This window comes from Odontesthes bonariensis, chromosome 13, assembly GCF_027942865.1.
Source record: "Odontesthes bonariensis isolate fOdoBon6 chromosome 13, fOdoBon6.hap1, whole genome shotgun sequence".
Classification (NCBI taxonomy): domain Eukaryota; kingdom Metazoa; phylum Chordata; class Actinopteri; order Atheriniformes; family Atherinopsidae; genus Odontesthes; species Odontesthes bonariensis.
The window spans coordinates 26,452,141-26,470,720 of record NC_134518.1 but is presented as its reverse complement, the minus strand read 5'-3'; positions in this window follow the sequence as shown (position 1 = coordinate 26,470,720).

The window sequence follows — 18,580 nt, the reverse complement described above, 5'->3', positions numbered from 1 at the left end:
GTCCATGCATATTAACTACAAATCCTCAGTCAAAATGTCTCTCCTAAGGGGCTCGGGTCTTCTGTTTTTGCAGCCTTGTTTCAAAAGAGAATGTTGACAAAAAAAAGCTACTATTGTGGAATCATTTAAACGATTAATTGAAATGAAAATAGCAAAAAGACTAAGCAATTTTTGTTTTCTGAAAAATATATGCTAATTTTTTTATGTGATTCAAGCAATATGTTTCAGTAATTGGCACAGGAGTTTGTTTATCACCATCGCCTCTTCTTTTAACAACACTAGAAGCATTAGGGACTGCTTTGGACAACTGCTGTAAGTTTAAAAGTGAAATGTTTTCCTCTTCCATGCTTGTTAAAGGATTTCAGCTGCTCAACAGTTCAGCCCTCCTTCGGGTAACAGGTCGTAGGCGTGAACCACAAAATAAGATTCATGTGTTTACAAGGTTTGTTGAGCCTAAAATCAGAGTTTTCAGTCTCAGAGAAGTGGCTTTCTTTTAATTCGAAGTGATCACCATGGCAGCTTATGGTAAATGCAAAACATCCATCTATATTCTATACCCACTTGATCTAGCTCAGAGGAACATGCAAACTCCACACAGAAAAGCCCCAGGATTTGAACCAGGAACTCTGTTGCTGTGAGGCACCAGTGCTAACCACCACACCACTGTGCAGCCCTGGACACGTGCCATCTTTCCACAAACTCTTGTCTTGATGATGGATGTCACAGCATTGCCATGGTTTCCTGAATGTTCTCAGGTTGTGGTGCATGAAATGTAAAGACTGCATCTGAAGACTACATGGGTATAATTGATCTAGAATTGTTGCCATCTCTGTTTTACACTGCTGATGATAAGTAAAAATAGAGATCTAAATTATTTCACATTGATTTGGACCATAATTTGTGATTTTGCACAAATTCTTCATTATAATTCAGCTTCAGACTGAAATCACTCATTTAGTATAAGTCTTAGAGCTCTATAGTGCATCTGTCATAAGACAGAAACTGCAGGCAATGAATATTATATTAAATTTAACTTTAACATGATTAACATTGCCTGCTTTGCTTATTTATTATGATATTTTTGCCTTTTTTATAATCCTAATGTTTGTTGGACTGAGGTCAAAATAATACATCAAAAGAACCAACTAACAGAAAGAATGGCTGTGTTGAGCTTGCTGTTCAGCCGCCTCTTCTCCTGCATAACTTGATTTCTCAGGATTGATGTTGTGTAAAATTCTTTGGCAGTTTTTTTGTAGAGAAGTTGTTTTAACTGTTTAGAAGTGGTGAAAGTCCTTACTTCTGAAATACTCAGTCTGATTAGGTGTGAGATGTTTCACCAGTTGGAGAATGTCCTTTTCCCCAAAATGTTTTCATGATTGTCATGATCATGACAGACAGGGACGACATATAATTATGTTTGAAGCGTATGCAACCTCCAATGCTCATGAGAGCAACTAGTGTACAAAGTGGCAGGATTAACCATGAATCAACCATTATTCTGTTCTAACCATGACCAGGTGATGTCACTGCCTAAACCCAAGCAGGAAGTGAATAAAGAGTTTTGACAGAACTAAACCCATTGTCATATGTTGGTTTCCATGTACCATATTTTCCCAATGCCTCCTGTAGGGGCAGTACAGGGGCAGTAAAGGATGTCGATATGATGATGATGTGAACAAGTGACCTATAAGTTTGTATCAATTGGAAGACTAGAAATTCAAAACAAACATATTTGTCAAAGAATACGATTCCTCAGTTTGTCTACTTTGATTTTATTTGTACTATTTTCCATTTGATTTTAAAAGATTTTTCACTTATTTTTCTTTTGTTTTGGACATAAGATTGCATTAGTTAACACTTAAACTTAAGAGCCAAAAAAATCCTAAAAAAACAAACAAACAAACTATTGGGTTTGCGTCTTAAAGCCTGATCTAATGTAATCCTCTCTGCTGCAAAGTTTGACTGTTCAAAGATATTGACACAATTGTGAGCCACATTTTTTGTGGGATTAGTTGGAAAATTAAAGATTATATTGAAAATCATGATATCAAATTATCCTTCAATAAGTAGATTCCATCATTTTTTCTGCGGTTGATGCCTGCCATCTAATCACTTTATGTTAACGTTGCCTGCTTGATGCCTGCAGATATAGGATGAATGAAGAATAAATGTGCAGCAAGAGGGTATTTTCATAGATGCATAATACTGTATTTTCCTCAGTGCACTCTGATATCTGGCTGACATTCATCCATTAACCTTGTTAGTTTACTCCAGTCCCCGGGCTTTGCTGCATTTAATTCACCCAGGATGCAGAAAACAAAGATGATGCGGGGGAAGGGCACATTATGTCTATGAAAAGAACACCTGGGTCTCAGCGTGGCAGAAGGTTAGATCTCTGGATGAATCCTCCAGTTAAAGCTCCCTTACCATCAGCCGTTATCCTGTGAAATCGCTCCAAAATCGCAGCAGGAGCTCTAACTTTTGAAACGTAGTTGGAGCAGCTCTCGCAGCCATGCACATTGTGCCATTCTCCACATCACGCAGCATGGCCGTTTCAAGTAGGGAAAGCAGAGGTCAAAGAGTCTGCTCTGAGGGAAGTTGGCCAGATAGAGGCTTGTTTGAGGAGCGAAGGGGATAGAAGGGAGACGAGTATTTGAGTAGAGGCAAAGGGAAGGAGGCGCTTTGTGAAGGGCCATAGTATGACTATGCAAAGAGAGTCTTTCACTTTTCGTCTTCTATTTTACTGTCATTGCCATATTATGGAGATGGCAGGGTAGAGTACTTAAGAAGAAGAGTGCATATTTTTCCAAAAGTGTTACACTGAATGTTAGAGACAGGAAATAATACCTAGTGTTTGAAAGGCTGGAGGCTTTTAATCCTTCAGCCTACTCAGGCAGTTTTAAGTCAAAGACCCCCCAAAAAGAGCAATACCTACAATTTCAGCAATACCAAACAGTTTTACTTGTAACTTAGGTTACATACAGGCTATTGTACCAGCTCTATAAATGAAGTGTTAATTGTTGAAGTAATATAAAAAAAACCTACCTGTTCGTTTCTTTCAAAGCTCACAGTGTTTTTTTGTTAAATGCATCCCCTGTCAATCCAAAACCTAAATGTGTTCAGTTTACAACAATGTTAAATGAGGGAAAACAGAAACTAGTACAAAACACCAAGAATGTATGATTCATTCAGAGCTAAGCAAAAAATAACTATTAACTGATTATGCTTTCATACAACTTATATCCTCATTTATTAGATTTCATGCTTTTTCAACAACTTTAATGTCTGTATTTCCTTTACTTTTTTATGTCTCTTTTTTAAAGTGCAAACAATATTGAGTCAGGTAATCAAAACTCTGCCTTAATGAACTTGATTTCTCTTGAGAATTCCAGCTACCTGCTGTTGATTTATCTGTGGAGGTTGGAGGTGGACTGCTTTGTTTATCACTGCTTATGCAAAAGCTGTCGAACAGTTTCTCTTTGGATGCATGAAGTGAGCAAACTATGACACGAAAGCTTGTTTTTAGACGCCGGCAAAACAAATCTGCTTGAAAAGGCCCCCATATGGAAACAATCTCCAGCCTACATTACCGCCGTCCACATCAGTTACCACAACAGATACCACTGCTGCCTTGGAGGGACACTCCACAACTAAACTGATTAATGACTGGTTCATGTGAAAGCAGCCAACCTGAGAGGTTATTGCACTTTAGCTCACCCTGCATTAAAATAAACACAATGGAAACCCAAACATGGCTGCTGTGTGACTTGCTGGTTTTGATCAGTATTTGTGACTTCTGTGGTTCAGTTCTGCTAAGAGAATTTCTTTTGATAATTTTGGTTCATTTCTTTGGCCACAGTGCTCCAAATGATCAGCAGAGTCTCTGCCATGTAATCATCTAGGATTCTTTTGCAACATTGTGCGGTCGGACACTTTGGTAATTGAGTTGTGAATCATTTAAATGGAGGTTTTAGCTTCACAAATAGAATAGAAAAATACTTTATTCATCCCCCAATGGAGGAAATTCAAAATGTACAACAGGATAGAAAAAACAGGCTTTTATTATCTGAAAATTCTTTTTTTCCCACTAAATTCAATTATAAGCATTGCAAGGAGATAAATGATAAGCGGAGAAGTTTCTACATTGGCTTCATTTTTGGTGCAACTGTGCTGAGGCAGGTCATCCCTGGATGCAGAAAAATGTGCTTTGATTGATAAGTAGCTTTTTGACTCTGGAAATGCAGAGCTGTTTGTAGTAGTTGAAGCAGAATGTGTCTTGTTTCAAACGTTTTCCCAACCATAACATGACATTTACAGCTTTTGAGCCATGCCGGTGGTTGTGGGAATAAAAATGTAGGAAATTTGTTGCAGGCATTCATTGTGACTTTTGACCTCTCATCTAGTTCTACCAGCAGGTCCAAGATTTCAACTTAGACTGTTACATTTCTCAGCAGCCCCCACAGTGTGATCATTAATCATAAAGCCGTCGTCGAAATCTTTCCAGCAGCTGTTTTCAGCAACACAGTTTACAAAAAAAAAAAAAAAAAAAAAAACCCACAATATTTTGCAGCTGTATCAAAGGGATAAACAGATTTTAGTTTAGATGTCAAAATAGTTACAGGTGTGATATTATGGCAAATACACAAGCTTAACATTGAAATACATAAGAATGAGATAGTTAGAATGATTCAAATACAATTTCAATTGTACTTTGTGTACAATTGAAATGTGTAAATATTTCAATTGTATATTTATATGTAAATATTTCTATGAATTTACCCCAAAACAAATAGTATTGAATAAATTAATTTGTAGTGTATTTGGACAGGGCTGCTCCATATACTGTCAGGACGGGGTGGTGGGTAGGACACGGATGCGGACTCCAGAAGTGAGAAAAGCAAGCTTGGTTTATTTTACAAAAAGTTAAACAAAAAGCGCGGCTGAGCCGGATAACTGTGGAATAAATACATGAATATTTTTTTGAAGAACAGAACAAAACAAAAGACTTGACATGAAGGACACTTAACTTTATCGTGGCTTGACGTGGTAAGGGAGAGGTGATATCCGGGAAAGGATTTCACAAAAAGACAGGGGAGCCTGGAAACTAAATAGGAAACTGGGAGATATAGGTGACTGAGTGCAGCTGGGGACAATGACAAACAGGTGACGTGAGTGAAACTAATGAGCAAACAGAAATTGTGGGGAAGACAATGGTAAACTAAATACAAGACATGAACTCAAAAACCAAGACATAAAACAACCTAAAACATGATAAAACATAAAACTAAAAACATGGGGAAAATCCCATGGACATATACATATAATAGCCACTCGGGAGTTCATTTTGATTAATATTTATTGTTTAACTTTTAAACAATGCTATGTTTTAGGTGGCTGTATGGAAAGTTCATGTTCATGTTAGGCTCCACTGGAGGTAAATTTAAAAGCTCATTTGCATCATCACCTGCTTTGAAATCATTTTTACTTTATGTTAAATAATGAAAGCTATTATTAGTGCCCTTAAAGGCACGAGAAAGAGTTTCAAAGCAAGTCAATAGAAGGCCATGCTGTTCAATTTCATTTAAATTGAATTTAAAGTAAAATGCAGAAAGTTTGTAATGATTTGGAATTTCTTCAGGTGATATTACTCATCTCCTTCTTGATGAATCCTCCCATACTTTTTTTTTCATTTTGTCCAAATATTAACTACTCGCTCAAGATGAATTGATACAACTCCAAAAAAATATATATCAACCAAATAATATTATCTGTTTTCATTTATCTGTGCAAATCACAGAAAATGTCACCTAAAGGCAGTTCATAGATATACCCCAATTCAAGTCACGACCCTCCACTCATGAACTTTGTGTTTCTGATCAGCAGTGGATATTATCATGGTACAATACTGAACTGGCACTGTAGTTTTGTGAGCTTGTTGGCATATAACTTGAACATAATTTAAATCAATTCATTAGGAAGTAGATTTGTCAGTGTTTTCTATTTGAATTCTTACTTTGGACTATTGTTTCAAGCACAGCTCACCACAGTTTTCAGTTTTCAGGTTCCCACTTAGCTGTAGTGGAGATCTCCAGGATCTCTAATTTTATATTTTAACTCTCTGAGTTTGAGGCTTGGACAATTAAAATAAGACCATTGTGCTATATGTGAGAGAGGTCATTTGTGATCAACTGTGAATGCCTAGATGAATTCCTTCTCTAAGGTCATGTCAGACGTTTCCACTGAGACCAAACATGGTCTGACTCATGTGGTGCAAATGAGGCATTTGAAACACTCTGGCTATTCAGCTTTAATTCCTCCTATCTCCTTTTCACATCTCATGCAGGACATTCAACACATCCTTGCTGGATGAGGCTAATGCTTTCTTTTAGCTGTGGCATTTCAAAGTCTGGGGTGTGAAAGGACCAACAGTATCCAATTATGTGCAGCTTATTCTCACCAGTCAGAATCATAAGCATGCAAGTGAGATAGCTCAGCTAGATAAGACACTTTTCAATATCAAGGGCTTCTCTCACATCCTGTGGGCAGCTGGCTAATGGACTGTTCATCGCACAAAAGGTCACATTTGTGAACCAATTACAACAGGAATTTTTTTCTTACAAAAACAGACGTGAATGAGATGAGATATTTCTGTTATCTGGACCATTCAGACTGTTCATTTGGGTTTACGCAGGCTGACTTAGATAAAACTGCTGCCTTTACAACAAGTTGATACACGGAACTATAAAATCTATTTTTTTTATCTCTTTTTGAAATCAGAGATGAGCAACATCATTCATTAAAACTGAAATGGAGAGATTAAAAAAAAAAAAAGATTTCCATCCATTGAAACTGCTTTATAGGTTTACGTTTAAGTTACATGTTTGCTCCCAAAATGTCAGCCACTGAAAGAAGTTTAGGGCAATCAGAATTAGCGCAGATGTAAGAAAATATTTAAGTGATAGATTCAAATAGCATGCTCTTTTTTTGGTTAATCCACTACTAAGCAATACCAAAATACTAGAAATAAAAGTTGACCTTGACATTAACTGTAATATGTACTGAAATGCAGTATCATCATGTATATTGGTGCATGTCATGCATAGCAGATATTGGTTTATAGTAAGGTGTAGGATTGTCTGTAGAATCCATAAATAGACTTAAGAAATTGTGCAAAAAAACCTAGTGCCTGAATTGTTTCGCAGTCAACAACCTGTCCTTTTTCCTTCTGCACACTGATCCCTGCGTTGGCTTTTGGGTCCCCTGAGAATCTTGTCTTCTCATCAGTGTCTGAGGAAAATGTCAGCAGAAGCTGCTGTGAAGTGTACCTTTGAAGATGTACGGTTTCCATATTTGGATTCAAAAGAACCTGATCCTTCATCTGTAAATTTCACTTCTTCGTCCCAAATGAATTGGTCTCCGTGTGAAAGAAGTGAGCTGGCCTTCCCTTCCTCCCTCATCACCGCAGAGCCTGAGGACATGCTTTGACCAGCATGGGGGTGGGTTAGTTGAGGACCTCACAATTTCCATTGATTACACATAAAACGTCCACAAAGGAGCCTGGGTTTCACATGGCCCCTTCATTATACCTCCAGGGTGAGATAACTCAATTACCATTTTCCTCAGACATGTGTTACATTGCAAAATATCTACAACTGTAAATCTTGACGTATGCTGCTGATTGGTAAGAAAACGCTTCAGAAAATATTTGGTATGCAAAGGTTGACTTTTGGATTCGTCCTTTTCATTGCAGTTTTATCCTTCCATGATATTCTGGATAAATCATTATTTTGAAAGTAATGTATATCTTCTCAGGAGAACATCTGATTACTGAGCGACATCATGGCTGGAACAACATATACATAAATAAGCATGCAACCCTGTTTCAAAGAACTTGTGCCATGATGTAAAATCCAAGACTTTGGTGGTGGGTGCAGTATTTGATGTGTCCTATTTTTGTGATTAGTTATTGGTTTAAAGTTATTTTCAATGATCAGTAAAGACATTAAGACAAACGTTTTCCTTTAAGCTTCAGTTGCATTCGCTTACTGTACAAACAAGAAGTGATATGGTTGTGTTTTTTTTGTTTTAAAAAAAAAACACAACCATATCACACAACCGTAGCACCTCAACCAACATCACTCATTACTTTGATTTCTGGTACCACCTCTGCTATTGTTAGGATTTGAGAATTTTCGGACTTTGGATTGTGTTGTGTTTTAGATTCTTGTTTGGATCATTTCTCCTAGTTATCCTCAGTTCCACTGTTTTCATTATCAGCTCCACTTCCACACCTGTCTCCAACTCAATCAACCTAAGCTGCAGTCACTTCCTCATTAGTTCTCCCAGGCTATATACACTCCTTTCTTTAGCTCATTCTTTGTCAGATCCTTTTTGGTACAAGTCTCTGGAAATTCTCTGGAGTTAGTTCTTTGCTTATTTGTTTTTGCCTTATTATTTTGTCTCAGTTTCAGTTCATGATTTTCTGGCTCGCCTCTGTTTTCTTAAATAAAATTTAAGTTACGTTTCCTTCTGTCCCAAGTCTGCTGTTCTGCATTTGGGTCCTCATGTCTCCATCCACTGTAATAACAGCTATTACAAGTACCACAAAAACTAGTGATACTGGTACTTGTGTTACTTGTTCAGTTATAAGTGCAGCTGCTGACAACTGATCAAAAAAATGACTTATTTTAGAGAAATTGTGGGTTGCAATAGAATAACAACAATTTTGTGTTTTGTAGGTACAACCAAAACAACTTACAGCTACAAGTTCCACTGCAATTCTAGTGTAACTACTACGCTGTGTATTATTGCTTTGGGTACAGCTGTTGAATCTACTGATACTGCAGCAACATCAACACAAACTTCACCACACAAAGGACAGGAGTGTACAAGAAAAAAAATGTCCAAGAAGAAAAAAGACGTCAGCCTCTGCCTGCACCTGCAAAGTCTCAGAAATCAGCCTGAACATTTGTAGAGCCATCCTGATCTCATGAAAGAACAGGAGATACCTACATTGGTCCACTATCCAAAACAAATACAGGCTCAAATTGCACAGCAGCTATATTTAAATTTTTCGTTTCACAGAAAAACTTAAGTTGTACATGGATGCAACTTATGCTTTTGTTTGTCAGCACATTGTTCAACTTCTCAGTATGTTCAACTTCTGTTTTAAAATCTAATCTGTGGGCCTTCATGTAAAATATCTTTCAACACTTTTCCTTTACAAGGTTTTCCACAGGGATTGAACATTTCTACTTACCCCTCCCACAAGCGATTCCTGGCTTTTTAGGCCAGTCAGAGATAAATATCTACATGTTTAGGATTGAGAGAGTTGTGTGTGTGTAAGGACCCAAATGCAGGCTCAAAAAGCAGGGGTAGGTTGAAAAATAAATAAACTTTATCCATGTCAAAACTAAAGTCATCGCTGAGGCAGGTAGTGCCAAAGAACAAAAAATCAAAACACAAGAGCAGAAGGTGGACAGACCACAGCTAAACTTGGTACAAGGATAAACACAAATAAGAAAACAAACATAAGAATCTAGCAGAGAACAAAGAAAACCAGGTAATATTTGTATAGAGGGCGCAAATGACAAACAAAGGTAATTGACTAAATGAATCCAGGTGTATAGGGAGAGCAGAGAGAAAAGACTGTGACAACCAAAGGAGCAAACTGAGAAAAGGAAACGAGAATATAAAACAGAAACAAAACAGAAAACCCAAGATCAACTTCTTCAATCCTATCACAGAAAACACGTAAATCAGAACAGACACCAAAAATCCACAGACAAAGACAACAACAGCCTTGGGATATGTTGCCATCTCACAGTTTACAACTGTGTGACACTACGTTTTAGACATATAAATACGTGTAGCTGTTACAAGGTTTTGGTGATATTGATCTGGTTGAGCAGTTGAGGATGCAAAGGGGAGGTTAAGCACATGTTTAGTAGCTTAGTTTTTCTACTTTCTGAAGTTGTATCACATATTTTTACAAAGCTGTATTGCTTGTTCAGTTGTAATGGGCTCAAGCACCGTAGACGACAACAGCAAATGTTAATACTTCTCTCATGAAGAGAGAGAACTGAACCAATGACTCTTGTGTTCCCAAATCATTAAACAGTGTTTAAAGAAGAGGTGATGCAACTCGGAGGTAAACCTATTTTTGTCCTAGATTTTTTTTAAATATGGAATAGGCATTACATGTATACGTTTTTCATAAAACTTTCAGACATTTTTATCCCCAAAAATATAACTACTTTCTTTTGAATAAAGGGATTAACATACTTGCAATTAAATGTATTCTTTTAAACGGCGTCCTGCCTTTTAGCAAGACGAGGTAGTGTTGTGTAGAGCCATGTACTGACAAATTAATAGACGAAGCCAACAGCAAGCACCACAATGCCAAAACTGAGCAAACTTTCCCAGAAGACTCTGTATTCTCAAACACAATCCTCAACAAAACAGTCCAGCTCAGATCAATCTCTGCATCAGTTGCCTCTGTTGTGGTATGACGGAGTGAGTGTCTTATTCTCCAGACAGACGTGCTTCTGAAAGCCTCCGATGTCTTAAACTGAGCTTTTAGAAAAAAGTTTTATGATTAAGCTTCTGGGTGTAAAATCCACCAGGATATATCCAAGCACAAGCTGGAAATGTGATTATGGCTTGAACCTCTCGGGTAGCGAATCCACTCAACAAATCCCTTACCCAATGCCATAATTCTGCTGTGGTTCCTCAGGAGACATTTGGAGTTTGGTTAGCATAAACCTGTTTAGTGTGACATGGGATGAAGGCCCCTAAAGTAACAGATGTTTCTCTTAAATATGATGGCAAATTCCTTCTTTTTTTTTTCCGTGGGTGTGGGGGATATTGTGTGGTTGATTGAGACACTGGTTGCCACAGGCTGTTTGAAATCCTGCAATGATCCTGTCTTTTTTGATTTTCCTGGTGAAAGGCTTGCATGTTGATATGAAATACACCCTCTCTGTTTACAAAAGCAAATAAACTGCACAGTCTCTTCTTTCCTCTTCTCTTTTACCATGGCACAGTCCATCAGTTACAAAAACAATTGGTGATTTTGAACACTAGGGACTTAAGGGTCATTGTTGTCTCAAATAAGGTGCTTTCAAAATGAAATAGTTTGACATACAAAAAAAAAAAAACAGGGACCGAATTCTGCCTTCGGAAGAAAGCCTGAAATGAGTTTTAGCTTTCTGCTGAAACCTAATTTCTTCTGGGATTTGAGAAGACATGTTTTTAGAAATTAAAGTGCCCTGAATGGAAATAGCCTTGCTCCATGTTTTAGATGATGGGCCATCTTCATCTGCTAACTTGTGGAATTGTATCACAGATTTTGTAACACTGCAGCGTTTGTTCAATTGTGATGAGCTCAAGCAATGTAGCAAAAAGAGAGGAAGTACAAAGGCCTCTCTCATGAAGCCGGCGGTCTGTTTGTGTGGCTGGTTGAAAAGTCTTGAGACACCAGAGGGAAATCCACCAGACCTTCAAAGGGACAGCACAGTAGGGAGTGTTGACAGACTGCTGGTTTGGACAGATTGCATACGTACAACAAAACCCTAGCTAACAGAGCAGCACAAACAAAAAAACCAACAAAGTATCATCCACCATTATGAATGAGCAAACCATGTACATTTGCACTTTGAATTGCCTTGCGTACAAATTGTGCTCGACAAAAAAACTTGCCTTGCCTACATTTTAATATATCTAAAATGTAGGTACTTATGCATTTGCCGCAAAGATAAGATTTTTTTTAAAGGTCCCATGGCATGAAATTTTCACTTTTTAAGGTTGTTTAACATTAATATGAGTTCCTCTAGCCTGCCTGCGGTCCCCCAGTGGCTAAAAATGACGATAGACCTAAACCATGCACTGGAAATTATTCTCCGCCTTTGGAAATGTGACCATGCAGATGGCCTGATCGGGAAAGCCGCCTGTTATGACGTGGCGCCTCTTATGACGTGGAGGTTGTTTCCCCCCAGAGCCAATAAACTGCCTTTCCCCGCCCACAGCTCTTTGGCCAGCTCACTGCGCTGTATATCGATGTAAAAAATCTGTTTAGAGCTCCTGCATCAGAACCTCTAAAGAGCCAGTGGACAGATTTTGTTTTTTTCTGGGAAAGTGACGACAGAACCGAAGAGATTTGTGTGTGCGCCAAATATTTCACAGACGAATGTTTCCAGAACTTGGGCCAATACCGAGCCCAATAAGGGAGAGCCCAGACACCCTGCGGAGGAAACTCATTTCAGCCGCTTGTATTCGCAATCTCGTTCTCTCGGTCACTACCCACAGCTCGTGACCATAGGTGAGGGTAGGAACATAGATTGACCGGTAAATCGAGAGCTTCGCCTTCTGGCTCAGCTCCTTCTTCACTGACGGGCCGTGCAGAGCCGCATCACTGCAGACACAGCACCGATCCGCCTGTCAATCTCCTGCTCCATTCGCCCCCTTACTTGGGGAAGGATCTCATTCCCCTCATTCATTATTGTGTTGCTTTCCTGTATGTACAGTATAGTTACATAGCTTGTTACCACAGGAAAGGGTTTGTATCGTTAGCAGCTAACGTCAGCTAACGGTTAGCTATGCAACTAATAGCATCTGCAAGCTCTTATCTCTGCCAACTGGGCTGTTGGAGGTGTTTGCATGCCCATGAGATGGTTAGCCACTCATTTTAGACCAAAACCCCCTACTTCAAGCTTCCTGAAGAAGAATGAATCCGCAAATTCAGTGCATTTCATCAGGATAATGATTCATTCATGGTTCCAGAGTCAAAACGGTCAGTCTGTCTGTGTCGTTAGCTAGTTTTACGGCATAGGGCTTACCTGACTCCCGCCCTCTGGTATTCGCATACCATTTTGTGTATTGTGTGAGGAAAGGGAACGCCCCCGCGTGTAGTTGGTGAACGCAGCCAGATGACGTGAGTCAGGTTAGCATAGGGCTGCCGTGCCATCTACGTACCATAGCGATTCACAAAACATTTGCGCAAGGTACCACGGGCGTAAGTAAGGCCACACCCCCACTAAACAGCTCATTCTGAGGATCCTAAGGAAAGCTCATTTTTGGGACTGGCTGTAATTCTGCACCAAGGCAGAATTTTGTGGAAAAAAACTCAGATACAGTATTAGGGGACCACTAAAGCCTATAAAAATACATAAAAGCCTCCATTTATTTTCAAGCCATAGGATCTTTAAGAGAATGAGAAAAATAGTTTAAATGGATAGGTAATAACAAACAAAATATTAAAATAATTTGACGAGGGCAAGAGCTGAAATACTGAAATAACACTCTCAGTTATTTGGATAAATGGAGAAAGTTTTTGGGTTCAAAAACAGTATGAAATGCCTTTAAGACTAGATTTTCAAGGGATTTTTCATTTAACTTCATATTCATTTGAAGTTTGTAAAAGATTAATGGCTGTCCAGTTCATGTGGTTATATAATACTTGGATTTGGATAAGCTGTTTAAACAATAATCTCAAATAACTCATTGAAGCTTATTTAATAAAAGCTCAGAGTTGTGGCTGAATGAAAATACAGTAGTTACTGTAGCACTCTTTTACTAATTGAGAGACTCTGCTTTTGTAAGGTGCTCTTTTTATACCCAATAATTTTTTTGACCAGTCTCTTGTTAACCTAATTATTTGGAACATATTAATTTAATCTCTTTTATTTTCAGGTACAAATAACTTTTACTAGTTCCTAGTTTTTGTCACTATTATGCTGCCATTAAATTAATTTGATATGTTTTCTAAATTATATTGTGACGAAAATATTGTTTTTGGGAGATTTGCAAATCATTGCATTCTGTTTCTGTTAACGTTTTACACAGACCCCCAACCTTTGTGGAGTTGGTTGTGTATATAAAGTATGACGCAGATCTGGAGCACGTGAATTAATACATTTATTTCTATACAAGGACACACACTGTTTTACACACACAGGAAGCCACTGAATTATAGATGCTAAAACAGGAAATTCCTTTCTTTACCCTCTGTCACTCAGGCTGTGACCTTGCACTAAATCAATTGGAAGTGCTAAAGGCAATCAGCAGACCTCCCTGGAGATTCAGTGAATGTACCCTTAATTCACAAGGGCCTGTTGGAGCTCTTCATAGTTCCTACCTGATGGGTGGCCACAGCTCCTGTTCATACAAACATTACAGTCATTTCACGCTGCACAAATCAGAGCACCAAGGGAAGGATTGTTATGTTTCCGCTGCTGCGCTCCATCCTGTCTCATCCATAAAAGCTCTTCTTGTGTGTGGTCAGGAGTGTCCAGTTCCGCTGGTTGATCACTGTGAGCATCCCTCACTCGGCCCATTGTATATTGTTCTCTCTACCTTCAGATGACTTTGGACTTTTATAGCACTGCTTCAGGGCAAGACCTAAAACTATCTTGATTTATGTTTCTGATCATTATTAAGACTGAAGTAGACTTAAAACTATCGCTGAGGTGATGAGCATCAAAAAGCACTGCTTTAGGAAAGCAAAACTCCAGAGTGTGAAAGTCAAGTTTGAAAATAAACTGAACCATAATGCACCAAATCCACACCAAAATTTAATGAGCTCTCCTATGTGCCACTGCTCCACAAATTTAGCATAATCCTGCTGACAGAGATAAAAAAAATAATAGAAAATTACACTAATAACAATACCTCTATCTTGCCATGGCCTTTGCAGAGGTAAAAATAAAAAGGTGATTAAATAATCAAAGTCATTCTTCTTTTCACAATTAAGGCCTGAATAATGAATATTTGGTCTCTTAAACATGTCAGATACTCTGCATTTCACAAAACTGTCTCAAAGGCATGTGTGAATAGAGAAAGTTTTATTTTGAGGCCAGAGGCTGTGCCAGCATAGCCCTGTCTCACCGTGACAACCCTTCAGATTTTTGTAACTGTGTAGCCATGTTTTTTGTACCATTTAGACATAAATGTGCACACTAGTTCCAACCCTGACATTTCACAGATGATTGCATTGGAGAAAATTAAGGAATACCTACTAGGAGGGAAGAACAAAGGAAACAATGGCTGTGGAAATACTGCAGGATGAGTATGATTACAGTGATCACTTGCACGACGGTCCATGATTAGCACAATCCACCATCCTATCCTCACTTCTCATAGGCTTTTGTAGCCAATTCAATACTCACAAGATATATATCTTGTAAGTATTATTATATATCTTGGGAGATATAGGACATGGACGTGCAACCAAAGAACAACCTGCTGGTAAATCAAAACTGAAGCTCCATCTGTGTAGGAAAAGGAGCCAGTAAAAAATAGCAATGATACAGTTTTTGAACCTTTATTGTGAAACAGCAAAGTTTTGTGCTGTTGAATAATCTGGGTGTTCCAAAATTGGTGTGTAAAGTGAAAGATTTAGTGAAGCATGCCATCACCATCTAATTAGTGAATAGTATGAATGAATGAGTGTGAATCCAACTGGTCCTCTAAACTGTGCTTAAGGAGATAACCAAATGCTGAAGTGTCTCCAAATTGCCCACAATGTGTGTTATTGTCATGTGTAGTGTGGTGAGATGTGCTCAGTGCAAAGCAAAGAAGAATATACAGGCAGTTTATGAATCTGTGGTGGTAAGTGTGGCTTATACTGTTTGTAAGAGTCACGAGGAGTCAAAATCACTGGAAAAACACTGCATGAACTGTAAACATTCATTTACCGTTTATTTAGGTTTAGGCATTCAAACTATATGCCAAGATTGATGCATTAAAAACTAGCTGGTTAAGATGAGGTAAACATCACTGTTTGCCAGCCTCGTTTGTCATGTCATATGTCATTACATTGCATTTGTTAATGTCATTGAACGCCATTCTGTGAACAGATTGGTTACGTTCTGCTTTGTACTTTGACCCTAACCACAAACATTTAGTAATTCACTCAAACAGCATAAAATGACACGAGAAAAGTTTAAAAAGCACAAAAATGACATGCAAAGGTATGTGTGAAGTACTTTGCTGTAATGTTTTCTTGAATGATTAACATATCAAGGAATGTAACTGAAAAACACTTAACTTGACATGTATTTGGATGATATTTCAAATATTGAATCTCAAACACAAATTGCTCAAAAATCTTTGATGGAAAGAGTCCAGTTAATATTATTGCACAAGACACTCATGACACAAGACCACATGCAGCACAGGAAAAAGACCCATATCCAAGTCTGTCTCTCATTAAGTTCAAGTTTCCATCAATTTCATTTCAGGGAGTAAGTTAGGTAAATGATTGGCAAATAGCACACATTAGTTCTACTAATTTCACATACTGCGGGCTTATCTGCAAATCCCTCATGCATAGCTCCAAACTTCATCCCATGCTGTCCTGGTGTTTCCGTTTGGGGAACCTGACACTTACTGGAGCTTCCAGCCATTCAGTGTTTATCAGCAGGATCAATGCAGCATCTGTGTCTCTCTCCCCATGAGACTCTGTGGGATGTAATCCTTATCCAGCCGAGCGGATCCTGAATCTTGTCTCCAGGGGACACAAGGGCACATTTCCCGTGGATCTGAATACTATGCATGCCAAAGTATTTGTGCATTACATGGAATGATGTTTGTACTACAAAATTGCTCAACACATGTAGTCTATTTAAAATTGCCTCATCATGAATGTTGGATGTACATCTTGAGATATTAAATTAAAGGATTTATATGACAAAGAAAAATAATACACATCAATAGAGAGAAGCATGGCACAACATCTTTTTGTACATTTTCATTATTGTGTCTTAAACTATGTATAGATATATCTATAGATATATCTATTATCTATAGATAGATAGATAGATAGATATATATTCTATTAGAACATATATATTCTAATAGATCTGTAATAAACTCAGTTGTGCGTCACATTATGATTGCTGAGCAACAGTTCAGGAAAAGTTCTCCAGACTTCTTGAAGGACATTCTTGAAGGACATTCTCAAAGCTCTTCTTTAGATGTTGGCTGCCTTTTGTTCCATTCTCTGTCAAGATGTTCCCACACTGCTTCAATAATGTTGAGGCCCAGGTTATGGGGAGGATTTGTCACTCCATTAGACTCAGTGACTCTAATATTCAGTCCAGTCCTTGTGTCATTTGGCATAATCCTCAAGGACATCCCTTTCAGGTACTGTTAATTTGTAGACAGTTGATGTTATGTGTAAACACACAGCCCAGTCTCATTTAAAATTCTGATTTACTCACAGTTTTCTTAAATGTATTTGTGCTGAAAAGGATGACGTCTATGTTTTTCTTATGTCATCCAGCATGAAAAAAATGCATTTGAATAAGGCAAAAAAGGTGAGTGAATGGAAAAATAGTGACGTAAAGTCAGCTGAAAGTAACAGCAAATGTCATAGTACAGCTAAGTGAAGACTCTAATGGTCAGGTTTAAATGTAATCTCAAGTCTCCCACTCCCACATGTGTCAATCTATGGAGTCATTTTTTGTGTTCAGAAGCAGGAAGAAGCTGCGGAAATTGTGTCTGCGGACACAAAGGTTGCATTTATGTGACTCTACAATATTTTTGTTGTGAGACTGCTCTGATTTACTGGTATATCCCTTGAGTTACGTGCATTTTTCATGCTTGAATGATCCATTGGTCAATTGTTCAAAGATAAAACAATAAAAAAAATAAAAAATACAAATAGAAAAAAAGAAAACCCAATTCCTAAGAAAAAGGGTTTAAGGACTGGATGGAAAATAAGAGAAAAAGCAACCAATGACAAAAGAAAAAAAAAACTTTTAGAAGGTCGGGAGAACTTTTGCTCATAAACTCTTTGAAATATAGTAAGCCTGTCTCCTTGGAAGGAAATTACGAAGAACTGAGACAGGGCTAAAAACTTCTGCACAACACTTAAATTAAATACTTGCGCATGTTTTAGCTAAGCTTAGAAAATAGCAATAAACCTTCAAATACTGGACACACCCCCACATGAAGATTGTTTCTTCAACCTACACAGATTCTTTTAGTCTCTGACCATTGGAAAGGACCACTCTCATGACAGAATAAGTACTCACAACTCTCTAAATGGCTGCTCAGAGATGATAGGCTTTCTGGAGGTAGAAAAAGCTTTTACATTTCCAAGGCGAGTGCCAAAAATATTTTGCAAGCACTTGCTAATACAGGTTATATGCTGTTCCATTTCTGATGAAAAGGGGAGAACGTTGGAGAAAACTTTAGGTAACTGTTAATGCCTAAAGATGGAGCGAAACATCAATGTTGCTGCTATGTCAGAGTAATTGGCAGTTCCAATAGTCCGTCTGGATTTGAGTCACCGAAATGAATAAAAAAATATAACTATATATCAAGAGATGTGACAAGAATGAACAATAGGATCCTTAACAGCAATCCACAGTAAGTTGCAAATTGTACTAACATTCAAGGTAAACACAAGAAACTTGTGCTAAAAAAAAAAATGGACCAGACTCCGTGAATAATTTCCTGTGATCCCTATATAGACCAGTGAGCAGGGCTGACCAACATGTCATTGGGGTCATCAGGTGGGAACCTCCTTTCATCTGTGTTTTGTCTAGTTTGGCTCACGATACCTCCAGGAGGCTAG